We start from the raw sequence: 25,553 nt of genomic DNA, 5'->3' as shown, positions 1-25,553 counted from the left end.
CCAACCAACCAACCAACCAACCAACCAACCAACCAACCAACCAACTAACTAACTAACTAACTAACTAACTAACTAACTAACTAACTAACTAACTAACTAACTAACTAACTAACTAACTAATTACTATGACTTAAATTACTGAGTCAATTCGGGATGGCACTGAGTAGATTGATGACGTAAAACCCAAATTTGATGACGTGCTCTGGTGACAGTGTTCCACTCCAGGCCTGTAGGCGGTGCTCGTTACAAGTTGTGAGCGGCTGCAACAGGTGGGTGGCAAATTGGCAAGGGTCGCGTTCGACTCGTTCTCATTACATTTATTTAAAAAACGTTTTGTAGATATATAAATATAAAATATCCATGAAATGTTTCGTCTTTCTGCCGACTTCATTGCCTCTTTCATATGGCAGGTGGTCCACTCCACAAAATGGTGTCGTGCTTGAGGAGGACCAGCTTGGCGCTCCTGCTGGTAGGCCATTTAGATGCTTTAAAACTTCTTTTTTTTTTTGCACAGGTTCAGCTATATACTGTCTGTGATGCTTTTCAATTCCGAGCTACCCTCCTGTCTACTGTTAAGTCTGTTAATTGTGTTGGTATGCTAGGGCTAGGCGTAGCTAATCTTTGCTAACCTCGTATTTCGTGAATGGCGCTAGCATCACTAACTAACATCACCCGTCGTAAAGTTTTTATTAAATTTTGTTTTCTAAAACCGTTGTATAACCTTTATAGTGCTACAGTACTGTTGTGTTCTTATGTGTTGTTCCGAATTTATTGAATATTAATTTTGAAGTATACTCTGAATGTAAATGTTACTTTTGTCTTTGAGTTTTGCACATTGCATTAGGAGTGGACACTTTTCAAATGTCTTATATTGGTCATATTATTCTTTTTTTTTTTTTCAAAATGTGGAACAGGTTTGTAACAGCAGTTCGGCAGTGGAAGTCTGAGCATTTGGGCATATCTGTAACTGAGTTATGCTGACATGTCTGGGTACCTCTGACATGATGTGTGTGTCCAAAAATTCCTCGCAAAAAGTCCCTCCACCATTACAAAAAAAAAATAGGAGAAGAATCATAACTAATGAGGCCATTTAGCGCTCAGCACCTGACTTTGGCCCGTTGATCTCCAGGAAGCATTAGAGGCAATTTGCCATCCACTTCAGGGCTGCTGTCCCGGACGTTATCAATGAGCTTGTCAGGTGCACACCTAACCTCCCTTTGTTTCCTGCGGCACGCAGTCCCCGCCAGGGTCCCTGACGCCTGCTCCCCGGGCCCCCGAAGAGGAACCGGCGGCACCGTGTCACACACCTGTTTGGCTGGAGGCTGCGGCCCGGCGACGCTCGCAGCCGCGGGTGCCGCGTTGGCACCTTTGCCAACTGAAAAACTCCCTTCCCGCCACCCTACCCCCCCTCGCGGCTGCCTGCTACGCCCCGTGGATGTGTCAAAATGGCAGATGATGGTTGGGGTGCGTGCAGCTGCTTGGGAGGAGGAGTGCCAAGGGCGCTCGTTTCCTGCGGTGAGTTTTAATTTGCTCTACGCGCGTCTTCTAAAAAGACCACCGCCGCAAACACTTGCAATAAACACGCGCATATTCATAAATCTGTGCGGCACGGTGGGCTCGTGGTTCGCACATCTGCCACGCAGTCGGGAGGGCCTCGCAACCAAGCAGTTTTACTATGTAACCTTTTAAAACGATGGGTTTGTCACAAATTGTTTCAAAAACATTGGAAGAAAGCCTGCTAAAAATTCTTCCTCCATTAGGGCATTACGAGATAAAATTCTCTTTGCTTGATATTGCTTTTGCAATTGAGTTGGATGAAATCATAATTAGTCAAGTTAAATTAAATGGAGTTAAATTATATGGAATAAATCAAACCTTACAAAAGAGTAAAATGTTTTTTTTTTTAGATAAAAGCTGCATAAAAATGTCTTTAAAAAGATACCAATGCACAATTTTGAAAGGATGTATTTGTTTTCATGCACTCTGCATTTCCAAAACATGCACGCTAGGCTAATTAATGACCTCTAAATTGTCCATAGGTGTGAACGCTTTGTCAGTTAGCGGGTGACCGGTCCAGGGTGTATCCCGCCTTCATTTTAAGTCAACTGGGTGGGATATGCTCCGGTTTATGTGTGACCCTAATGAGGACAAGTGCTAAAGAAAATGGATGGATATTCACAAATCTGTCAGCACCCGCTGGGGGTGTAAAAGCCCCACTTGGCCAAATAAAGGCGAGAAGGTGCCAGACGACAGATGCCTCAACTTAGGAGTTAAATTCATTCCGTGACCAAACTTGTAACTCAATTCCGTTCAATCAAATCGGGTTTTGTCATATTCATAAATTGAAAATCCATTAATCTGTTCTAGCACTGTAGTGGCAATGGAAACATGACAAAAATTAAAATGTTTAAAAAAAACAAAACTGAAACTACAATTAACTTTGATAAAAACTGTTTGATACCCCTAAAAAATAAATAGCAGCCTTTGTGATTTGAAAATTGCATTGCACAACATTGTGATGTTAATTTAAATTTGAGTCATTGTTCAGACCTATTCTCAAATTTGCGCCACCTTGAAGTGAAGGCATCACTGCACCGGGAAGTGGCGCGTATCTACGTGCCGCTCGCGCCGTTGTCAGCGCCAACTCGATTCCCGGTTGATCAGACGGCGAGAATGTGTGCCTCCGTGTTTCCCCGCTTTGCGAACAAGCCAGCTCTCGCGGGGGGTTTTGGAGGGGGGGTTACTCGGGCTGACAGTTACACCCAAACAAGACTCGCTGTTTACTCGAGAACAAACACGTCCACGGCGAAGCAGCAAATCTATTCTCAATACACACAAGACGTTCAATTTTCGCCTACCGGGAGCGGTTCCCCTTTTTATTTATTTTTTTATTTTAACGCGACAACCTGCCCCCCTTTCTCCCCTTCTTTTTCCCACGCCTTTGATGTTAGCATCAACTATAGGCGGCTAAAAAAACTATAGTTTGCTGCGAGCTGACAGATAAAACGGCGCGAGACGCCATTACCCTGCAAAGCGGCATAATGAGGAGACCTGAACGCGCACAAGACAGGAGCCCGCTTGAATTACGGCGCTCTCTCATCCAAGGTGGGCGCTTTTTGACAGCTTTCCAGGCAGCACAACACATTAGCATACCCGCGCTGCCGTGTAGTGCCAAAGAAACGCTTTGATGAAAACAGAAGTGGGAGATCTTTTGACGGGGGCCTCCACGCCGTCGCGTATTTCCGCGCGCCGGCGTCCCCGGCCACAACAAAGACGGGGACGACAACGGCGGCCCAAGCGGTGTCAAGCTGCAACTTTATGTTGTCTAATTAGCGAGCCAGCCCGCGTTTGAATGCAAATGTATTGAAATGAACGGAAAGTGAATCGTGATGCATTTTGTCTCTGACCAGAATGCGCTAGCGCACGTTCAGAGAATAACAGCTCGCGTTTGATTGTCTTTTTATCCAGTTGACTTATCCGCATTCTAGCCGCGTAGGCTTGATGCGGGCTCTTTTGGCAAGGACGCTCCGTACTGAGTTTTGGCACGGCCACGCGCCGCAGTATGCTGCTGACTCTGGGTCTTAACGACAGGCTAAACGAAGCGGGCGTTACGGCCCCCTGGATAGGTCATTACTCGTCCGTGGCCAAGAGCTAAACTGGAGCAGGGCTTTTTAAAGAGGGGAGCAGGTGTGTTTCACCATAGGGGCTGGAGCCGGCCCAAGACCAAACAGCCTTAACGGTCTTTATCTCCTTCATAATGAGGCCACGCTCTCCACACAGCCCGACGCTGCCCAACGCTGGAGGTAGGAAGCCCCCCCCAACCCCCTTTCCCTCGCAGTTAAATGGCGACACTTTGAAAATGACCCCAGCCAGGGAGGAGCAGCGACCCCGCCATCAGCGTTCATATACACAAATTGGTCGGGCCCGATTCATGGGTGAGGAAATGAAACGCCCTACGCTAGAAATGAAGACGTCGCAATGGTCGTGTAGAAATAAGAAGTTCCTTTCGTGTCCTATCGAGGGGAATTTAGACGGAATTACTCGCGAGCGTATGTCTTAAGTGGGCCTTGGAGCTAAAATGGCCGACCGCGTCTTCCTTGAAGTCAGTAAAGTTGAATGGAAAGCCTCCGAGTAGACGCGTTGTAGGCTTACTTCTTGTAACTTGAACTTGAATAACTGTCGGGGATAAGAGTGCGGGTGGTTGTGTGTGTGTGTGTGTCTATTGTCCTGTGCCTTCTCTTTCACCTGTCTGAGTAGGTTTTGTGCGCGGGTGTGTGTGTGTCAGAGACTCGGAAGGGTCCCAGTGCTCCCCGCAGTCTTCTCGGGCCTGTCAGCCGAGTTGAACTTGATCAACATCAAACGGCATAGCATTCAAAAGTATTAGTGTTCTCTGTTGATGGGCCCTCTCGCGATCACAAACCCAGTCCCTCAGCTACTTCATTATTTATCCCTAATTCATCAGTGTTGTCTCTTACACACACACACGCATGCACACGCACACATAAATCACAGCGTTTTTTTTTCTTAGTTTTTGCGTGTCACCTGCACAGAAAAAAAAAAAAAAAGGCTCTACTTCACCCCCCCCACACGTTCGTTTATCGTCGGTCTATTTTATTTGGCGACGGTTTAGGCCTGGCGTTTCACTCGAGTCCAAAAGTAAGCCCCCGTGGTGCCGCGACCTCTGACCCAGCGTGGGCGATCTCACCAGATGTGGTGTGTGGAGGGACGGTGGCGAGGGGGCAGCTCGCTCTCACGCGGGGAGGCCCCCGTCTCCCTAAACTGCCACGGAGAGCATGGCCAGAGGGCTTCTGTCAGCACCGTTATCAATCATACTCGCCCGCTCGCTGGCTCGCCCGCCCGCCCGTCCGTCCGTCCGTTCTCACTAGCCCTCGCGCCGCCGATTGCTTTTTGCGCCGTCTCTCACTTTGTCTCCGTTCTGCTTTTGTGTTTCTCTCACTTTTTCTTTTCTTTTTTTTATTCTTTGCTCTTTTCGCTCACTCGCACATTTTCCTTTTCACCCCTCACCACTTCAGACGCCTTCTACCGCACGCGCACTTAAGCTCCTCCCCCCTTCTGCCCGCCTCACACATGTACACGCTTTAACCTTCCCCGCTACGACTTGCATCCTTCTGATGGGGTGCGCGCGCACAGCTTGTCGTGACCTTCACGCTGTGAGAAGGACGCAGCAGGCGAGGTGTTCCCAAGTGAATTTTGCTAGGCAATGCTAAATCAAAGTTAAACTTAGCGCTACTTTATTGCACTCAAAATTGAGTATATGCTACATTTTGACAGCTTTGGGCGCTTGTGCATTGACTTTTTTTTGAAACAAATAAATAAATGAAGTGAACCATGAAAAAATTATTACGTTTGGGAAAGAATAGAAAAGTATATGCATTGAATAGTGAAGCGCTACGTTGTTGGAATCAAAACTGAATATATTCCACGTTTTGCCAGCGTATGCTTTTATTTGAACTAAATAATTGAAAAAATAAATCACTCGTGCAGTAAAAAAGGACAAAAGTCAATCAAATCCATAATTTTGCCAAAATAGTACGAAAAAACGTTCTAAAAACTTGTGCTAACGACATCATCTCCTTGGCGGAGGTCACGGCGCGAGGGCAGACGGCGAGGCAGGCGGCGGTCATATTTTGGCGAGGAGACACCAGTCGTCCCCGCCATGCGGTGTGAGGCGTTCACTGACACATGGCACTTTGAAGGCCCCCACTCCCACCTCCACCCCCTATATCGCTGCCATCCTTCACATCTGCAATGAGGGCAAATGGGTTACAGCCAGCACAACAGACAACAACTAAATAAACAACATACCTGGGGTGGATCCCCTCCAATTTCCGGACTGCCAGTCTGGCTTTGGTGCATTTTTAAAACATCACTAGGTAATTGAAGTGGAGCGTTCACACTCACACATTTGCATGGGGAGGGGTGCGGTGTATGTGTGCGTGTTGGGGGGGGGGGGGGTCGGGTGTAAGCAATGGAGCAGCTGGTACGCACCAGTACGACTGCGGCTCAACCAGTCCTCCCGACTTCATATGTAGCACTTAATTGGTTCCCAAGGCAAGAATGAAATATTTAGCTCGCACGTCCTTTAAAATGCGATTGATTTTGATCTGACAGCTGTGCCTGTCCCGCGCGAGGGGAGCGGCAGAAACCGGGAAGAGGCTGGCGAGGGCTGTCTGGGCGCGTTGCCTACCAATAGCGCGACAACACCCACTCAGGCGCACACAAGCGGCGCTATATGGCCACGACATGTACGGATCACTCATGGATGCCATATGCTATCAACTGAAGGCTGCCTTGATTGCCACCCCACCCCCGCCATCTTTAACCTTAAAGATGCCCAAGTCTTTGTGTTCGCCAGTCAAAGATGTTATTTTATTTGAAGCGCCTCATGTAGTTCAGAAATAATTATCGGAAAAGTACCGCATCCAGAAATAATTTGGATTATTTAATTAGATGTCATACGCTCTTGAATTCAGCCTCACCGTATGGAATCGAATCGGAATCAGACTTGAGCCGAATCGAATCTTTCCACTTTAATATAGCCTTTGCATGGAATCAACTTTTGCCAATCATGTTACGACAGTGAAGTAAAATGAAAAATGTTCACGCATTAGCATAAAATGCTAATATTACGAAAACTCCTCAAATGATAATCCGAGCCATCCCCAAAATTAATCACGCCGACTTTCTACTATCGTGGCTCTAAAGCACTTTGCCAGCCACCTTGTCTACGGAAGCGCCGCTCAGCTCGTCGAAGATGGCCAATCAAATTGGATTAATGTCACTAATTATTTGGCAAGGCAATGGCGTGGTCACGCCATAACATGATCGAAATGCATTAAACCTGCACCGGGATCCATGGCCGGGCCGCTTCCCCCCCTGTCAAATTGACTAAGCTGCAAATTACGTACAAACGGATATATCCTTTATATAACAGCCGCCCCCCCCCTCCTCGTCCCCCCTCCCTCCACTTTATCCTACCTGTCAAGCTGAGAACATCACAGGCTAATTCTTTATTAAGTGAAAGGGCATCGGGGACCGGATGATCCAATTTAAGTACATTGGGCAGAATAGAAGACTAATTAAAACCCATATTTTTACATTATTAATTTTGGAACTTCACTTTTAATGAATGTGAAATGACAGGCCTTCCATTTATACACATACACTTTGGGCTGCTCGGCGGGGGAATAGGACTTACGGGTGTACTGCTTGACTGCGGGGGACGCGCAGGATGTTTTTTTTTTTTTATTTTCCCCCCAAGCCTCCTTGACAGACTTGCTATCAAAAAAGTTGAGACAAAGGTACATGGCGCTAACTTGAGCCTGATTATGAAATTGTCCTTTATTTGATTATTTCTTTTGTAATTGAACGTAAACTTGCTCTCGTTTTTGGATTTTTTAGCTTTCGGCGTGCTAAAATGCCATTTGAGGCTGGAGACGAGAAAGTAATCAGGACATTTGTAGCCAGGGGTGCATCCTTGTCACTTTAGACTACCTGCGTAAAAAAGGGATATTACGTTATCAATGTCAGAGTAACACAAAAAGAAGGTGCAATGTTAAAATGTTGGCGTAAAATAGGGATCTGATAAGAAGTCATAATATGAGAAAAGTTGTGTTATATTAGAGAAGAATATAAAATTACAACAAAATGTTATGGGGACAAAGTTGCAGTTATCGGAAATATTCATAAATGTATTCCCTTGCAAACACAAAAAAGTAAAGTGACAAAGAAACTGGGAAAATGTTATAAAAACAACATTATCATATGAAAACAATCATTTAGGAAAATAAAACTAATAATTTGAATAAAAAGCAAAACGTAAGATTCAAGAAATTGTAATGTTTTGAGGAAAAATGAAACAAATCTGTACAAAACTAAGATTGTGATTGGAAAAAAAACAAGATGTGTAAATTTACAAAAGAAATCCCGTAATGTGACCAGAAAAAAAAAAAGCTATATAAAAAAAAAAAAAAGTCAGGGGACTTCAAGAGTATCTCACGGCATAACTTTTTTGTCTTTGGAACAGCAAAGTAATCAGGCCGTGCGTTGCCACGGGTGGCACCTTGTCATGCGGCCTACCTGCGCGAGGCAACTCCAAATGCCGCGTGGCCCATTTCTGCGCTGTCCATCACGCCCTCTAATTAGACAAATGACCCCCGCCCGCCCGCCACTTAATTGAAAACATCTCAGCAATGCTCCCGGAAAGTCATCTATTTTTGCCGTTTCAAATTAAAAAAAAAAAACAGTGTGGGAAAAAGAAAGCTGAGAGAAGGCGGGACTGGAGTATTTACCCTCTTCTCTCCATGCACTTGTCATCCCCCACAGGCTAATGCATCCTCACATCCACAAATAGACGCCAGTCAGAGGCCAGCCGCTTGGTAAAATTGAGTCAAATATACAAAACGGACATTTCTTTTTTTTTTTAAATGGCGTTTTTTTTTTTTTTAAATGCACCAGCTGACCTTCTCTCGCACGGAATGGAAACCAATCTTTTATTTTTTTCCCTCCCTTTCTTTCTTTCTTTTCCTCCGGTTTCAGGAAACTCTTGGAAGGCAAAAGCAACATCCTGAGCCGGTGAGGAGACAGCAGAGGTGCTGACACGCCGACAGGCAGGGGATCCTGGGAAAAGCCGCAGACAGGAAGAGCCTGACTGGCTTTGACCCGCCGGGTCAAGGCTGGGGGCTCGGCAACTGAAAGATGTTTCCAAGCCACACTCGCCTCGATCATCCACTTTTTACAGGAAACAACTTCCAAATGCTGTAAGATATGCAGGCATTTTTTTTTTTCCTTTCCATTTTAATGCTTGTTCTTTTGTTTGGCTCGCCCGCGACATGAAATGCGATTTGGCCCTGAGCTATATTTGACTTATTTGTTCCAGGGTCACCGTATGTAATTGCACAGAGCTTAAGTCCACGTCCCTTTTCTACCACGCAAAAAATACTTTTTTTTTTTTTCCCTCCCAGTTCACATTCAACATGTGCTCCTCCTAATACAATTATGCTGTGAAGGCCAAAATGACAGCATATGAAGGCGTTGAAGGGCAACGCTCCAAAGTACATTTAAAAAAAAAAAAAACACGATTGCGAAATTATTAAAAGGCTAATAAGAATGAATGTGTAATGTTATCACTAGAAAGAAAAGTACGTACTTTTATTAGAATTATGACAAAAAGTTGAAGGTGCCGGAGTAACTCAATTTCACCCACTAGGCCACGCCCCTTAAAGGCCATACCCCTTAAAGGGACACATCCAAGACAACAACCTTACCGTACAGAAAATAATAGTAATTCAACGTAATAAAAACATTTTTTTTTTGCCTGCTTGGGCCACCATGGTGATTACGACTTGACTTCCACTCTTGGAACTCGTCGAACATTTCCATCTAATTTCCACTTCATTGCGATAATAATTCGACTTTATTCTCGTAACACTACGACTTTATACTCAAGGTCTACATGTGCTATTTCAGCGTGTCCCTAATAGCAGTTCATACAGCCTCTCTGTCTGACAAGTGTTTTGAATTAGGCAGATTGTATCTTTTTTTTTTTTTTTTTCCTCTCTCTCTCTCGCTCTCTCTTTTGCTTGCTCGCTCTCTGCGCGTCTGTGTCAAGGTCTCCAAAGGCCTCTTAGAGTAAAACCAAAAGATGGTGAGGGGAGATTGTCCTCTAGCCAGTCGTGCACAATGTCGCATAAATCAAGCCGTCCGTCGTTTGTCACCCTTCTGTCTCGGCAGCTCCTGGCTCGGACCCCGGCGTTGTACCGAATCAGATTTTTTTTTTTTTATGGCCCAAATGTATCCATCAAGCTCTCCGAGTGGCTTGCCAGCCGCCGAGCCGGCCCGGCGATCGATGGGCGCGCCGTACCCTCCCTCTCGGCCCCGCGCGTGAGCTCTTGCCTGCGTGGGAAGGGGGTAAGAGGAACCTCATTTTAGCTGGTTTTAGCCTCAGGCCACTACTGTGATTTTACCCCATGCTCCTGGCCTGACGTCATTAAAGATGCATGATGATGGATACCGTGAATTCAACCTCACCGAGGGGGTTTTGAGGTGAAGAAGAGAAAGAGAGACACAGAGAGAGAGAGAGGAAAAAGGAGAAAAAGAACCTTGCTTGTTTTTCAGATCACACTAAGAATAAATCACGACTGTTTAAATGTAGAGGTTGCAAGTGGATGCATGTGACTGACTAATCTCCCGCTTGCACATCACAGGAGAGCAGGCGGAAGGGTGGAGAGGCGCCTCCTGACCAGTTGGTGGTGCTCCTGCCACAGTCAATTGCTGCAAAGTGAGCTTCCCCACACACGGCACAACACAAATCATGCACATGTAGATTTCACTTCAACAATCCTATTTGTTGTTTTTTTTTTCCCCCCCTCACACTCTTTTCTCAGCATTGGAAATGTTACTAATTCTAGACGATTCCCTCCCCTCCTCCCATTGCGTGTATTGCATACAAGATGTAGTATTCATGAACGCACACGAGCACAAAAAAAAAAAAAAGCACGGCTATCCATATGCATGTTGGACTATTTTCGAATGTGATCGCATACGTGCCAACTGAATGTAGATTTGCAGCGTGAGGCGTAAAAGTAGCACTCAGACCTCTGCCAAGGCCGAGAGAAAGGCACCTTCAACGTAGCGCTCGCCTACGATGGAATTTTGTTAGAATTCATCATGCATGCTTTTTAGTGAAATATAGGAAAATGTTGCCAAATTTGCAAAAACGCATGGCGGAATTTTTTCGAGGGCTACTGTCATGGGGCCTTTACTCGTGTCAGCACCTCGTTGGGAAAAACAGACGTCACAGTATTTAAAAGTTGAACTTTGAAGAGGAATGTTGTAAGGTTACCAGAGGAAAATGATTGTGGTGCCAGAAAAAAAAGGGAGTATATAGGTGCAATGCCGCATGACAAAAATCAAAATACAATAATGAGTAGCATTTTTATTTTATGGCAAAGGAAAAAAACCCCGAGGAAAAACAATGTTCTGAGAATAAAGTCGTGAAGAATAACAATAAAAAATTGTAGAATGTTATGAAAATAGTCAATTGTACAAAATATATATATATTTATTTATATACCTTGTACTTCAATTTACTTGCACAGTTTATTTCAAATCGATTTTCTCTTGAAATGAATTTAAATTCCACTGAACCCCAAAACTACACAATTTGGGAGTTGTTTTTCGTAACAGCACTATTGTAGACAAATATAATAAAATAAATGTTTAAGAAATAAACCAGTTTTTATTCGTTGCTATGTTTACTCTGGTATTTGTATGTTGGCTGAGTTCTTTTAAGGGGCGGGGCCTTGTGAGTGATGTCAGGAGCTTGAGTGTTTTGAGTTTATTTGTACAGTTCAATTATCTTTTTTTCACAATATTTGTATTATTGAGATTTTTATTCTCTAGGAACATTAAGACTTTATGTCAAATGTATCGTATCCTCGGCATAACAATATAATTCACGACGAGGCATTTTGCATTGCAAATCTCGATTTTATTGAATCAATTTAACAACACGTTTGAAACTCATTAAACTTGATCAATTCAGTTGAATTGATCCACATCTGCACCAAAACTGAAATGACAATTTTTGGTGCAGCACTCCAAAAATTCCCACGCTAACACAGTTTGTGCGGACGTTTACTAAATAGTAATTAAAATAAAAAACATCTTACTTGAACGTAACCCAATCCTCTGTGTGTGTGTGTTTCTTTCCAGGACTTGTGTGTGTCTCCAAAAGTGGGAGTGACAGAATAGGGGAGAGACATTTGACAGCTGTGCTCCCCGGGTTCAAAGGTCGTGTCAAGCGGTGGACGAGTCTCAAGGTAAAGAGCCTGACGAGGGTCCGCCCGGTCAATGGCTATCGTTTCGGGGGGCCCGGCTGCGGTAATGGGACCTCACTCATGTGTCAGCAAGCGCACCCAGAAAACGTGGGGAGAAGAGATTGAACTTTGAAACGGTCCAATTTCCAGCGTCGAGGCGTCATATGCACGCCGCGGGCTTATCAGTGTCTTTCCGCCTGTCCGGCCGCTCATGCCTATTTTCTCACAGTCTTGTCATGTAACGAGTAAAAATACTGTGACAACAGAAGCATAAAACCTAGCAAAAGAAAGGGAGCCCTCCCCCCCCTGCAAAAAAATTATTAGCGCTTTCCGTCCGAAGTAGGACAACAGTTGGTATCACCAAAAAAAAACAAGTTTCTAACCCAAAAGCGGAGAAAATGAGCTCATCCAGGGCAGCCTCGCCCATGAAGTAAAATCGAAAAGAATATCTTAAGAATGTCAAAAATTTCAACTTTTGATCAAATTGAGTTGAGCAACTCCACAAATTATTTTGAGCTTTACTCACGTGAAAATATTGTTTTCCTGCATTTCAGAACAAAAAGTAGTTCCTTGTCCCTTGTATCGTCCCCCCAACTTATGGATCTATGTCAAAACAATTCAGCTAATCGTTTTGCCCCCAACAACTTGCTTTTTTTGGCTAGCTCGCACTGTTGGCATAAATTAATGAATGTATTAGCCTTCAAAAATACATTTTGTACACAATATATAATCTTGTGCGTGTACTCAAGTATGGCGAGCAGGTACTTTATAAAAGACTGCTTTTAGCCTTGGTGTGAGCTCCGAGCATATTCCAACATTCCCGCCTTAACCGTCCCCCAGCTCGGGGAGTTGAATGCGGCCCCCCCTCACTGGAAGACCCTGAAATAAGGCCTTTATCAGCCAGGCCCACACAGTATCAGGGGGCTCCTCGAGCTGCCTCTGATGTGAAGGGGAGATGGACGCCGGTCGGCCGGTCCAGCACCAGAACGGGATTGGCGGGGTGGAGGGGGGGCATTGTGGTGTCGGAATTAAGCAGGCATCAAACAGGAAGAGCCAGCCATTGTTGATGCATTGTCTCGTGTTATTTTAACCGGCTTAGCGCGAGAGCCTCTTCATGCTGGAGTGTTGCGGGCCGGGCGCTGGATGCCGATGATGATAAGTGGCGCATTCTCTGTTAAGACCGCTAAGCTGCCTCGCTGGCTCGAGCAGCAGCAGCAGCCAGCCTACTGTGTGCATGTGCTGATTTGGCCCGCGCGGCTCAAGCCTTTTTTTCAATAGGTTAGCATGGTCTTATCCTGTCAAAAGCGCTGACTTGGCACTCCGACGCGCGGCCTTTATGGTCTCACCAGTGGGAGCAGTCTTGATTTCATAATGCTGACTTTTTTTTTTTTTGCAAGAGATTTGATAGAAGGGGTGGGAGTGAGGGGTGGTGTTCATGTTTGTAGCGGAAACCGTCTTATGTGAGGTCAAACGAGGTCATTGTCAAGATTAAAAGTTTGGAAAGAGTATTTGAGAATGGCAAATTAATTTAGAATGGCATTTTCCGTTTCAGTCCGTCCGTTTATCATCCCCCGCAGCCATTTTGACGTGATGCGGCCCTCTGCTGGCAAAGTTTTTTTTCCATAATCTTGTTTCATATTCATTTGGGGTTTTTTGGTTTCGATTTGAACACGATCATTAAATATCGGCTAAAATATTTCTGCTTTGACTTCCCCTACATTATGATATTCCAATTTCTCCATCATTTCTTTGAGCGTAGCCCGAATATTCTCCACACGTTGTAAAACAGCACAAGCATCATTTTCATAATGGCCGCAAAATATGTAAATAGGCACCATAAACACACATGGCAGGGGAAATATGTTCTGCATAGATTCAAACAGCTGCATTTTATTTAGCAACCCGGCGAAGATAGTCGGAGGTTTAATTCCAGTCTGTCGTATTCGGGGCCCGTTAAGTGGCGTCGTATGTCTTGTCGCTGACACCTGTTTCAAGCGTGTTAATAGTGTAACCATCAGGACTTTTGGATTGCTCCGTCCGTCTGTCATTTCTCCGATTTTTTTTCTCCAAAGATTTTAACTAAGCGTAAATAGCATTAATTTGCATCGATAAAAGTATAAAATTCTTAAAAAATGAAGTGACGCGAGTCCAAATGGCCGGCATGGAGTGTAAATAACGCAATCTGGCAAATAATAACACCTCGTCACGAGGGCCAAATGTTTTCGGGGCCGGCGTAAAAGGCACGCTAATCTGAATAAAAATGAATTGACGCCAAGGCCCCGTCGCCGGCAGTCTCCGCCTTCGCCGCCGCCATCTCCTTCGCAGTAAATTTTCACTTCTGCACGCACGCAACTGATGCTCGGCGGACACCTCGCCTCGCTCTCGAGCTGTCTCATTACCCTGCCTTTCAAGTGGCGGGAGAACAGACGGGGGTGAGAGCGACGAGACGGCGGCACAAGACGACGAGGGGGCAAGGAGGAGACGGAGCGTGTTATTTTTCAAACGCCGTTTTTTCTCTCTCCTTTTTGCCCCCCCTTCCCCTCTCTATTGTTTGCCGCGAGTTCACACCGATTTTCAAAAAAAGTCTCACTTCCTTTTCTGACAGATGTGGTGTCATCGCTGCTGTTTAATTAAAAAGGAAATGGAGGTGATGATTGCAACACAGACGTGATCTGATATGATAATGTATTTACAATCGTTGAGATGAGCGTCATTAAGGATGTGTCAAGGACAAAGTCACCCTGGGAATTTTGCTGGGGGTCCGGAGCTGTCAAGTGTGTTTTTTTTTTCCGAGGCGGCTGTTTGTTGAGATTGTCAGGTGGCCATGACAGTCACAATTAATAATTTGCGCACACGCACAAAGAGGAAAAAAAAAAAAAAGATGTGATGGCGTTTTATGTTTTTTTTCCTTTTCTTTTTTTGAGCTGGTAGCCACTTGTAAATGAAAGCGGCTTCATACCTGGGAAAAAGAAAAAAAAAAAAGATGAGCCCCTCGATACTATGCAGTACTCCATTAGGAGACGACTTTGAGTTATTTTATGAATGTTTCATAAGCATATGGAAGCTTCATCAAAACAAATTGTTTCCATTTCGAAAATTACCCGCAACAATCGCCGGCCGCACCTGCCTGGGAAGGGAATGAATAATTTCCAGTCGTTTTAATTGCTTATGTGACAGCTAATCATCAAGGCCTTCATTTATTTATCCGGCTTCATTTGAACTTCCTGCTTGGTTGATAACGTATCCAGCCTTGCTCTCTAGAGTCGTGCTACGCTGATTAAACTCTAGCTACAAAAAAAAAAAAGCTCCCACCACTATTATGCAGATTCCTGCCACTGCAAAAATAATATTCAGAAGTCGGTCCACACAAGACTCTGATAAAAGTATTCAGCTTATTTACTTTAGACTGAAATTTATTGCCCAATGACGCGGTGGACCCCATTTAAGAACTTGAGTGCTTTCATCCGTATCAGACGTTATAATCGGCGCAATTGTGATGTTAGCTAGCTAGCTAGTCTGCTCGGCTGCTTTAGAGTGCCTCAGCGTTGGCCTTGAGTGCAAATGTCACACGGATAAAGGCAGAATAGTGACGACTTATATTTTTGAGACTTGAACGGTGTGAAAGGCATAAGATGCAAAATGAAAAGTATGTTTTGTAGATCTTTTTTAGATTAAATGAATCCTGTCTCTTTTCAAGTCCAGAAAAGAGAGGAAAAATAAAGTACACAATTTGGTCAAATCTTCTGATGCCAAGTATTTATACTGCATATCAGTCAGAATTGTGGAAAAAACTTGTTGAGGGTTGTGAGATTTGAAAGTTAAAGCGTGACATGCCGCCGCGGTGCCTGGAGGGGCGGGGGGGGGAGCTCTTGCTTGTCTTCTCTAATTGTGCTCACGATGAGCAGCCAGGCTCCAAATGTCATTTTAATCATGTCGCCGTTTAGGTGGCAAATACATCAAAATTGCCCAACATTGCCTCAAATCAGAGGACAAGCTCGAGTGTGGAGTTATGACGACGACGAACATCTGCACGCCCCCGACTCTCAGAAGAAGAGGCGCATTAGGCCCCGATGTTCCCCGTCGCCGGTGGCTCGTCTGCAGCTGCCGGTGGCGTGCCGGGAATCGGCGAGGCGGCTATGGGGAAATCAACCACCGCCCCCCCCCCCACGCGTACACACACCCCTCCCCGCGCTCTCAGCGTCCCAAGCATGGCCATTAACTGACTGCCAGCAGCTCTGGGAAGGCGAACAACAGATGCCAGCCACTGAAAAGCCTCCAGCTCTTCAGCTCGAGCAATCCCAACTGGGCCGGGACGGGCCTCTGTAGATTTTTGGACATACAGCGAACAAATGTGGACATGAAAAGGGGGGAAGAGGAGGGTTGTCGCCGAGGTAAAGATTTGTTAACCCTCTTGAACTTGACAAGAGACGGCACCCAGGCGCAGATTAGCCCCCTCAAAGCTGGCTTTGGTACGTGTAAATATGGCAATATTGGTGTGTGCACAAGATGGCACGGTGAACGGCAAGTTTGAAAGACTGTGTAATTACACAGTTACTTAACCTGTGATTACACTTTTCATTTTCTTCCCCTCGTCAATTACCTGTCAGGAGAAATGACTTTGTGATTGAGTTACTTAAGAGTTGGGTAGAGTCGGTAAGATGGGGAAAAAACATCTCGATTTGAAAACAGGCTCTTAATGTCAACTCGGAAGTTTTTTTTTTTTGCTTCCGGTTAAAAGGCAAGCTGGATTTTTTTTTAAACTCTGTTCGAGGTTCTCCAAAATGTCCTCCTGCAAGTTTTTCAAGAGCGCACATGTTAAAGCCATCAAATCGTGTCGACGGAAAGAAAAGCGAACGATTAAGCCGTTAATGCGACCTGCGGGTGTCAAGGTCATTTGCCGCTACATTACATACTTAGAGCGGAGGCACTTTGACCACACCGACAAGGAAGCGGGGGAAGCGGCGGAAGTGAAGGTGTGGATCGCCGAGGGAGGAGGAGGAGGAGGTGGTGTGTGTGCGTGTGTGTGTGTTTGGGAGAGCACAAAGCCTGGGTAAACACAGCTAGCTCTGCATCTGGAACCAACTAAAAAGATGCTTAATAATGCAGAGCTGTGCAGGCGGGCCCTGTGCAGCTGTTGTGTGCGCAGGACCATGAAAGACTCTCCATCTGACAGCTGGCTCCATCTAGCTGGCTTCATCGCCCTCTTCCTCTCCTTCATCCCTCCATCCATCCCTCTCTCCTTCGCCGTCCAGAGCGGCCAAGAGACAGCAGATTAGGGATTAACCAATCCCCGCTTTCCTCGCCCCGTCCCATCTGCCAACCGGCCAGGTCCGCGACGCCGGGGAGATGCCGAACGAGAGACAAAAGGACGTGACACCGCAGGGCCGGTTAGGAATCGGAACACGCTTAGCGGGAAAGACTTTGACCGAGAAAGACGGTGACGACGTCGTCGAACTCGATTTAAACAATTTAAAACGCGGCGCCATGATACACGCCACCGATTGCGTAATCGCATGCAGCATTCACCACTCTTGATATTCAAGTCAAGCTTTTCTAAAAAGATATTTGAATCATTTTAAATAGTTGCCTATCTATTTATATTTTCAGGCTCATTATGTCGCCGTTTTCACCAATAAGGCCGGATCCGGAACGTATCCGTAATTCGTGGTACGGGGCGACGACGTGAAAATGACTTTAACGCCGCGCACCTGAACAAAGCTGGCAATCGTTTTAAGGCGGCTAAAAATACACTCTTGTATTTTGTCTGGAGAATCAAAGGCGCCACTCGTCTTTTTTCATGGCGTGCCAGCTCACATTTGGCAGTGAGCGGAGAGCACACTCGCAGAAATAATTGCTCTTATCTGTGAGACTTAATAAAAAAAAAAAAAAGCTGCTTTTCAAGCGGGAGGGCGCTCCTTGCAAAGTACAGTAACGGCACTTATGTTATTATAGAAGAGGCCACATTGTGAAGCTCTTTTTTTTTTAAATTTTATTTAAATGACAGCGCAGCCACTGCAGTGACATTAATTAGGGTCTTTTTCTGTTTAGCTTTAAGAGAGATGTCTAGTGAAAAGGCGAGGATATACCATTATTTAATAGCATTACCATATCATAGCTTGCTTGAAAATCTTGCCTTTAAATTCTGTTATTCAAATCTCCAAGCATTTCTTGGTTGTCTTGGCCACCAGGGGGCGACGTAATGAATTATATATTTAACTACAAAAATAGTTTGTTACATGGCCAGTTCAATGGAAAAGTCGGCTAGCAAAAAAAAATATATACATAGATATATCTATATATCTATATATATATAGTATATAATGAATCGGAATAACACATTCATGTCTAACTTAGCGACTTTTAAAAACAAGTATTGAATAAAGTAACTAAATGACTCTGTCAAGGCATTGCGACAGAAACTAACTTCTAAATCCAAGTCATGTTCACTTATTGAACACTTTTCTTCCTGCATGTGTTTTTATTCTGTATGTTTTAGTGCCGGAGTGTCGAGTAGCAGCGGCAGCATTCCAGCTCTTGTTTCATATCTTAAAAACGATTCAAACTTAAGGGACCGAGTTCAGCTCAGCCACTTGGGAATTTAGGAAAAGGGAAAAAAAAAAGAATAATAAAAAAAAAAAAAAGTTCTGTCTCCTGCAGAAAGATAGCGGGTGTCTTAACAGGCCCTCAGCTGCAGTACCTGGCTCCCTGTGTGCACACCTTTAAATCACACCCAGGATAGTTGCCTTGTCAAAGCTCTTTCCTCTCTCTCTCCTCTCGCATCTGAGAAACATTAAAACGCTTCCTCATGCAAGCCCGAGCCTCCCACAGGGCAGCAAGCGGGAGCAGAGCCTTTCTCTCAGGCCCGGCATCCGGGGAGGATAGCGCTCAGTACCGCTCGGAAAGTCCCAGCTCGGACAGCGGTGGTTAATATTTTAATAGCCTACGGCTCAGGCAGTTATCGTCGCCGTGTATTCTTGTTGGTGGCTTGGAGAAAAAAAAAAAAAAAAAAAAAAAACTCGCTCGCTCACGCTGTCTTTCTCACAGTTTAGAACCCGATTTGAGTTTTTAATTATTCGTTTTTGAATTCCCTAACCGGCTCTCCTCTGTTCTTTTTCATTTGTGCGCCGCCGTTTTTCCAACACTTGTATCCAGGGAATGTCTGATAGTGTCCTACTTAACTTTTCACTTTCTTTCCTGTGATTTCTCATCTTTTTTTTTTTTTTGGTCTTTTTTTTTCCCCGAGCACCCACTCACCACCATTCCGAGGGACTATTACTGATCAATCCTCCAAACACCTGCATTTATATTGATCACTCGTTCACTTTCCCTTCCCTTTGCGACTGAAAGGAAGTCTTGTCAAGCTCAGGTAAAAGTGAGCCAATCCTCTCATGAGGACTATTCGAGTCCACGGGGCTTTGTTTTGATGTGGTCCGCCGTGGAATAAGACTCATTGATGCCACTTAGCAACGCGGTTAACCCACGCGGGTAGAGCGAGCATAATTTAGGCTGAGCAAAATCATTTTAATTGCCTGGATTAAAGCGGCGCCTTTGCTCATAACACAAAAAAGTCGTGCCTCAAATCAGCTTTTCCTATTGGCGTTAACAGAAATGCTAATAATCTGTTCCAGCCTTCCCCTAAAAGTCACTGTAATGTATTTTTAATGAGGGAAAAAAATTACTTTTTGTTTTAAAAACTTTTTGTAAAACATACAGAAATGGAAATGACAGAATTAAAAAAAAAGTAATTTTTTTTGTCACACCTAGGGTCATATTATAAGAGACAGACAAATATATTGTTTGATGAGATGTTTCACTCCTCTCATCTTATCAGTACAGCACTAATATGACTTATTTGGATACAATAAAGTTAGTCCCGTTATTTTGCTGCGCCGTTTATGTTTATACTGTGTAAACATTTTGCTTAATATGTCTTTCTATAGCAAAAAATTCTTATTATTAAGGCAACACCTTGTATGTCATGGCAAAGTCATGAATTTACCGTTATGTAAAAGCTTTGTGCTTGCGCTTTAAATCGGCAGAATATAATTAAGTTTTAAGGGGAAAAACAACACGTTAAAACACTCTCTGGTCCTAAATAAACCAACTATACGACTCTTGATGGGCACACCAAACAATTTCCAGCATTGAACGGGTCTCCAGATGCAACTTTACAACTTTTTGTTGTTTCTGCTCATCAGCACATAAAGCGAGACCCCCCTCTCTTTCACGCCCCCACCACCTCCCACGGCCCTTCATTTAAAACTAATTACAACTAGAGGAGGCGAGTCAAGTAAGATAGACACAACATCTGCATGTATGCTGGTTAGTGCTCTCACTTGACTTGCTAGCGTATGAGTCAGTGCAAATGCAAATGAATGCATTACAGGTTCCTCGCTGTGTGTGTGTGTGTGCCTGTGTGTGTGTGTTGGCCGCTCGGAGCCCGCCGTCAGCACAGCCTGCAGGAAAGGGTCCGGGGTTACGGCATCAGCTGCAAGCGGGAATGAGAGTGGCTGAGAGTCAGACAGACAGCGCCGTGGGTTATTATGTTTGAGTCAGAGCAAACACTCCCGGGAGCACCGGGCCCTCCAAAAAAAAAAAAAAAAAAAGAAGTAGATTGCAGTTACAGTTGTAACACAATCACAAAATAAAGCTCGCCGCTTCTAAGAGCAAATTTATATATGCAAGAGGGTGAGGCTCAAACAGCATCCGGAATAATTAATTAGACAAATCTCATCTGGGCACACTTAATTGAAGTGCGCTAAACACGCCGAGCGCTCTCCAAATGGAGAGGACGGGTCAATCCGAACCTCTGCACCTTCCGTAATGAAAGAGAAAGAGGAAGATAATAGCACACATAACCTGCGGCAATTAAAGGGCTCGGGAATGTGGTGAACAAGCTTTGCCCTCTTGGACACTGTTGACCCCCCGGTGCCCAACAAGACCCCCCGGGGAAATAAGCACTTATTAAAAATGGAGGAACGGGTCCACAAATCCCACCGAGGCTGTAATATGCTATAGAGTAATTTAATTCTACTTACATGTATCACTTGGGCTCACGTGCCGAGCGGGAAGCAATTCGGCATTTCATTTGACAAAATATGACCTGTCGAGAGACGGAATAATAATGCGTGGAGCGGGGTGATTTCGAAATAGACGGGGGGGGGTAACAAAAGAATAAGACACGCAATGACAATTACGCGCCTTATTCTTTTCCTATTTTCTTTTTTTGTGCCTTCTCGCTGCTCCTTAAAATAAAATAATAACCCGCCCCCCCCAAAAAAATCCTCCTCGTCTACTTAAGGGATTATTTTGAAAGTCTCTCTTTACCCCGCAACAGAGTGATGAAAGACACGTCCGTGCTTGATTTGATCATCCTTCATAAAACTAGACAAAAAAAAACAACCAAAAAAAAACCACAGATATATATCTATATATATATATATAAATATATATGGTGGAATCACAAGTCCTGGCATGGTTTGGGGAATATTGGTTGTACCCTCCTCCAGAGTGAGGGAAAATCCCTTCGGTGTGGCTGCGCTTTTTCTTTGTGCTGTGTAGTTTCACCGCAAATAAACATACTGTCTGTTATTGTGCTCCCACAAGAGCCGACGTTAAAGAAGTCGACTTTTCCTTTGCTCTTCAAAACCAAATACAGGTCAGCGTCCTACATAAGTTTTGCTGCACTTTTGGAAAAAAAAATCTTGCCGCGCATTTCTTCACACTTTTCACGCAAAATGGCTGAATATGCCTTCAAAACGCAAATAAAGTTTGTGTGCCGGTAGTGTTGATTAGCTGTAGCGTTTTGTAATTATTGAGACGTTTTGAAAAGTGATGATTACTTATTCCATGGCTTGCTATGATACAGAAGTGCGACTTAAATCGATCCCCTCGTCCTTGCAGAGATGGTTCTTATAACCATAAAATGTTTGTGCCTAACTTGCAAAGTTTGTAAAGAGGGTTGTTTGTAACGAAAGGTTCCATTGTAATTTAAAATTTCTCTCAGAACTTTTTTTAAAAATGTCAACAATTTGCTATTTTAGCAAACAACATTGCACATCATTTAAAATGATGCAGCGGGCCTGATCTGGCCCCCGGGCCTCGGGTTTGGCACCTGTGGTCTTAAGGCTGAGCCGTGACGGTCGTTATCTGGGCCCTCAGTCATTGTGATGTCATTCTCAGTCTTCAGCAAGTTGCAGTATAAAGCAAAATGGCCGTCCCCCTAAAGAAAACAGATTGATTTGTCATCTTAATTCACATTTCACAAATGCAATATTAATCAGAATGCCGTGTTGAGACTAAAACATACTGAATCCAAATTTTTTGACTCGACTTCCCCTTTAAAGCATTTTTTGTGGTCTAATCCAGCAGTACGCGCCACTTTTTGTCAAGTAAAGTTATCGCATCAAATCAGCCTTGATTTTGTACGAGTCGCCAGCAAATTCCTGCGGGGCCCTGTTGACCATGATGATAGCTACAGATGAACATTTAGGTATGAAACAGGAGGGACCCGTGGCACCATGAATAAAACAACTGCTGCAGGGGGAGCAATTTGGGACATCTGATGAATATAAAAATAAAATAAATAAACAGGCTCCTCTCGAGCATGCACGCTCGCCTGTCTCTGTGCCCCGTGGACACATAAAGGAGTGCAAAGAAGTGATAGGACACGGGGGGATAGGGCAAGGACACACGGCGGGCCCCGCCCCCTGGTCATCGGTGACAGGAGCGGGGGGACGTTAAACACACAGCGGGCTGACGCCACGCTTTGATTTAGCACTTTTGACTAATGTTACTAAAAGGAGGGGGGGGGGGGGGTTCAGGCCAGCCTGAGATGCGATCAGCAGATCTGCTCATAAAGACGCCTCAACTCGCGCCAGCCGGCTTCTCGTTTGCGTGGCAGAGAGCGGGGTGGTCCGCCGACCGGAGAGAACAATACACAAAGGGCGTCTAACGATTCCATATTGATGGCGGGTAAATGGCTTAATTTGTCTGCGGTGAGGGCTGTATTGACTCCAAACACATGATTTAATACATATTAATATTAGATGAAACACTCATTAATGGATGCATCAGACAAACCGTAATATTGTGTTGGAAATAGATTGAGGCCTTTTTAACAATTTATGCTGGAGTTCCCCCCCCCCCCTTCCAACTTTCACTCATTAAAGTGGTGCAATGTGGATGTTGAAACAGCAGCACACTCACACACACTTTTTTTATATATGTAATAATGTTTTCATGTCACTATTCTAAAAGATATTTTTAATCAAAGTTGTCCAAGTCACTTAAAATAATTCTCTTAATTGCCCAATATAATAACTTAAAAAATTGATTGAAAAATGATTAGCATTAACCTGAAATTGAAAAAAAACCCACATTTGACTCCAAATATTATTTTTAAACATATATTGCAGAATGATAGCAGTGAATCACAAGATAATTGACACAAACAAACCTACAATAACAAAGTATATTCCCCTCGTTACTTTCCACCCACATGTGCTTCATGTCCATCGCGTGCCTTCACGTTTTATGAAGCTTGCTGCAGAAGAAGCAGCAGCAGCAACTGGCCATTTTTTATATGATTTATTTAGTATTTTTCCTCCAACTTCCACTCAGGAAATTGGCCCACTGTGGATGCAGGTAAATGCCCCCCCACTCCCACACACACATGCACACACACACACACACACACACACTCTCGAGCGCCTTTCTTTCCAGCTAGTTACTCTGACTGTGGGCTGGGAGCTGATCTGTGCTCCAGACACTTTCAAGTCTACTTAATGTAGCCTACACGGGCTTCACAGGCTGTTTCATGCGCTTATGGAAAACAGGCCTTTGAAATCCCTGCGCAGCCCAATCTTAATCTCATTTGTGAATATGAGCCCAGCCACGACAGGACCAGGACCATCCCTCGTCTTCCTAAAGCGGCGTTTCATTTGTCAGAAGATTGGAAGGGGGGGGGGGGGGGGGGAGTCGGGCGCTTGACACCAGAGGAGTGATTTAATTGATTTTAATCACACACCTGAGATACGACGGGAGGCGGCGGCGGCAACGGGACCGCCCTCCGCCATTATTCCGAGGGCCCCCCCGAAGCCGCGGCGTCCTCCCCTGTTTGTTTTGAGACGTCAGCGATTTGACGGATACGATTTAGATTATGAAGCGGCAAAGCAAGGCCGGAATTTCAAACGCGACCTTGGACTTATTATGCCGATGAGGGCTATTAAAAGACGGAGCCCGTCACCTGGAAAAAAATAGATGGAGCCCCGCGATATGGATTTGCAAATGTTGCACCCTTGACAAGTTCGACTCATCGCCTCCAGCCGACGTGTCGGCGAGGACGTTGCGCAGGCAATATTCAACTTTTTGGAAGCGCGCAAAAGATGAATTCCTCCCTTCTGCCTCCTCAGGAAGTCTGAGGCCTTCCCTCAGCGTGCCAGTAATTTGTTATGAAAATCTCCACCCAAATGCGGCATTGGGGGAGGAGAACGCAGGACCACGTTGTTGCAAGCCATTACTTGGGAAAACAGTTTGGTGAACATTATAATGCAAACCCAGCCTGAGAAGTGAAGGAAAAAAAAAAAAAGAGGCTAAAAGACAGCCTGGGGAGAGAGATTTAAATATGTAATCAACTAATATTTCATTTATTTGCCTCACATGGGAACCTGACCATTTAGCTGCGGCGCAGTCAGATCTAAACCTCTCGCTTTTAATCAGGCGGGCCGGCAATTATGCGTAGATCTGAGCTAGCACAAAAACAAAAAGTCACTTCTGTGTTATTAAAACCTCGCAATCCGGGTTGAACGGCGAGAAAAAAAAAAAGTTTTACTTTGCTCGGCATTTTCTGACGCACGCTTGGCCTCATTCCTTCATTCGGCGCATCTCGGAGAGCTCGGCGGAAGGCTGCGTCGTATTTTTTTTTTTTCAATTTATTACCTCCCCGACTCTTGCTTGAATACAATGGCATTCATTCTTGATGAGCCCGCTGTCACTTTTAATTTCTGCTCGTTCGCCGAAAGTGAATGACAGTTGGCCGCCGTCATAAATATAACATGCGGCGCATTAATTTTGCAGGGAACAAGAATGGGAGGCTCCCGTTACTAATTCCTTTTCAAATGTTTAGATTTACAGCTCTTCTTGTCGGCTGCATCTTTCTCCAACTTTGTGGCAGAAATACATTTCCATCTCATTAATGAGCAATTAAGGAAAAGGGGGCGGGAGAGAAGGCTGCATACTCAAAGACGGGTTCACCGCTGTAGCTTTTGCAAGTTTTTAATTCCATACTGTTATTGCAGTTTTTTTTTACAGGTATTACCAGGTTTTTATAGTTTTTATTCCTTTCGCAACATCTTTGATAAATATGTGCTTAGTTATTTTTACCAGATCTCACACTGTGCCCCACCCACTACAGTTAAGATATTTTGGGAGTTTTTTTTTCCCCCCCTGTCCAAACTATTAGACGCTTATGTACAACTATTCCGAACATTTGACGTTTTGTAACATGGAGATCTTAAAATCAAACTTTAAGGTTTAAGGCCTCAGTGGCGCTTCTTCAAAATGAGGCCTTTAGCATTCACGTTTGCCATCTCAACGTCGATTTGTGTAGAGGGCCCGGCGTTCCGGTTCCGAAAACAGATTGGAAGTGTGTGTGTTGGGGGGGCTGTTTGAGTGAGATGAAAACGTTTGGATATGCTCAAAAGAAGGCTTCTC

At 44.6% G+C, this 25,553-nt stretch overlaps 1 protein-coding gene across 6 annotated transcripts in view; it reads left to right on the top strand.

The window, feature by feature from the left end:
* Positions 1-214: 214 nt before the first annotated feature.
* The window catches only part of mgmt (O-6-methylguanine-DNA methyltransferase), a 159,789-nt gene continuing 134,450 nt past the window's right edge, over positions 215-25,553 (top strand). For 4 of the 6 annotated variants that reach the window (XM_088385485.1, XM_088385487.1, XM_088385483.1 and 1 more), the window contains exons 1-5: positions 282-469; positions 1,238-1,515; positions 8,560-8,780; positions 10,227-10,300; positions 11,737-11,843. The gene's annotated coding sequence lies outside the window, so the exon portion shown is untranslated. The other 2 variants (XM_088385482.1, XM_088385484.1) reach the window with 2 other exon arrangements.

Source organism: Syngnathus floridae, chromosome 9 (genome assembly GCF_059516105.1).
Source record: "Syngnathus floridae isolate MCC-2025c chromosome 9, RoL_Sflo_1.0, whole genome shotgun sequence".
Lineage (NCBI taxonomy): Eukaryota > Metazoa > Chordata > Actinopteri > Syngnathiformes > Syngnathidae > Syngnathus > Syngnathus floridae.
The sequence above is the reverse complement of the archived record's forward strand: the minus strand, read 5'-3'. Positions and strand labels throughout refer to the sequence as shown.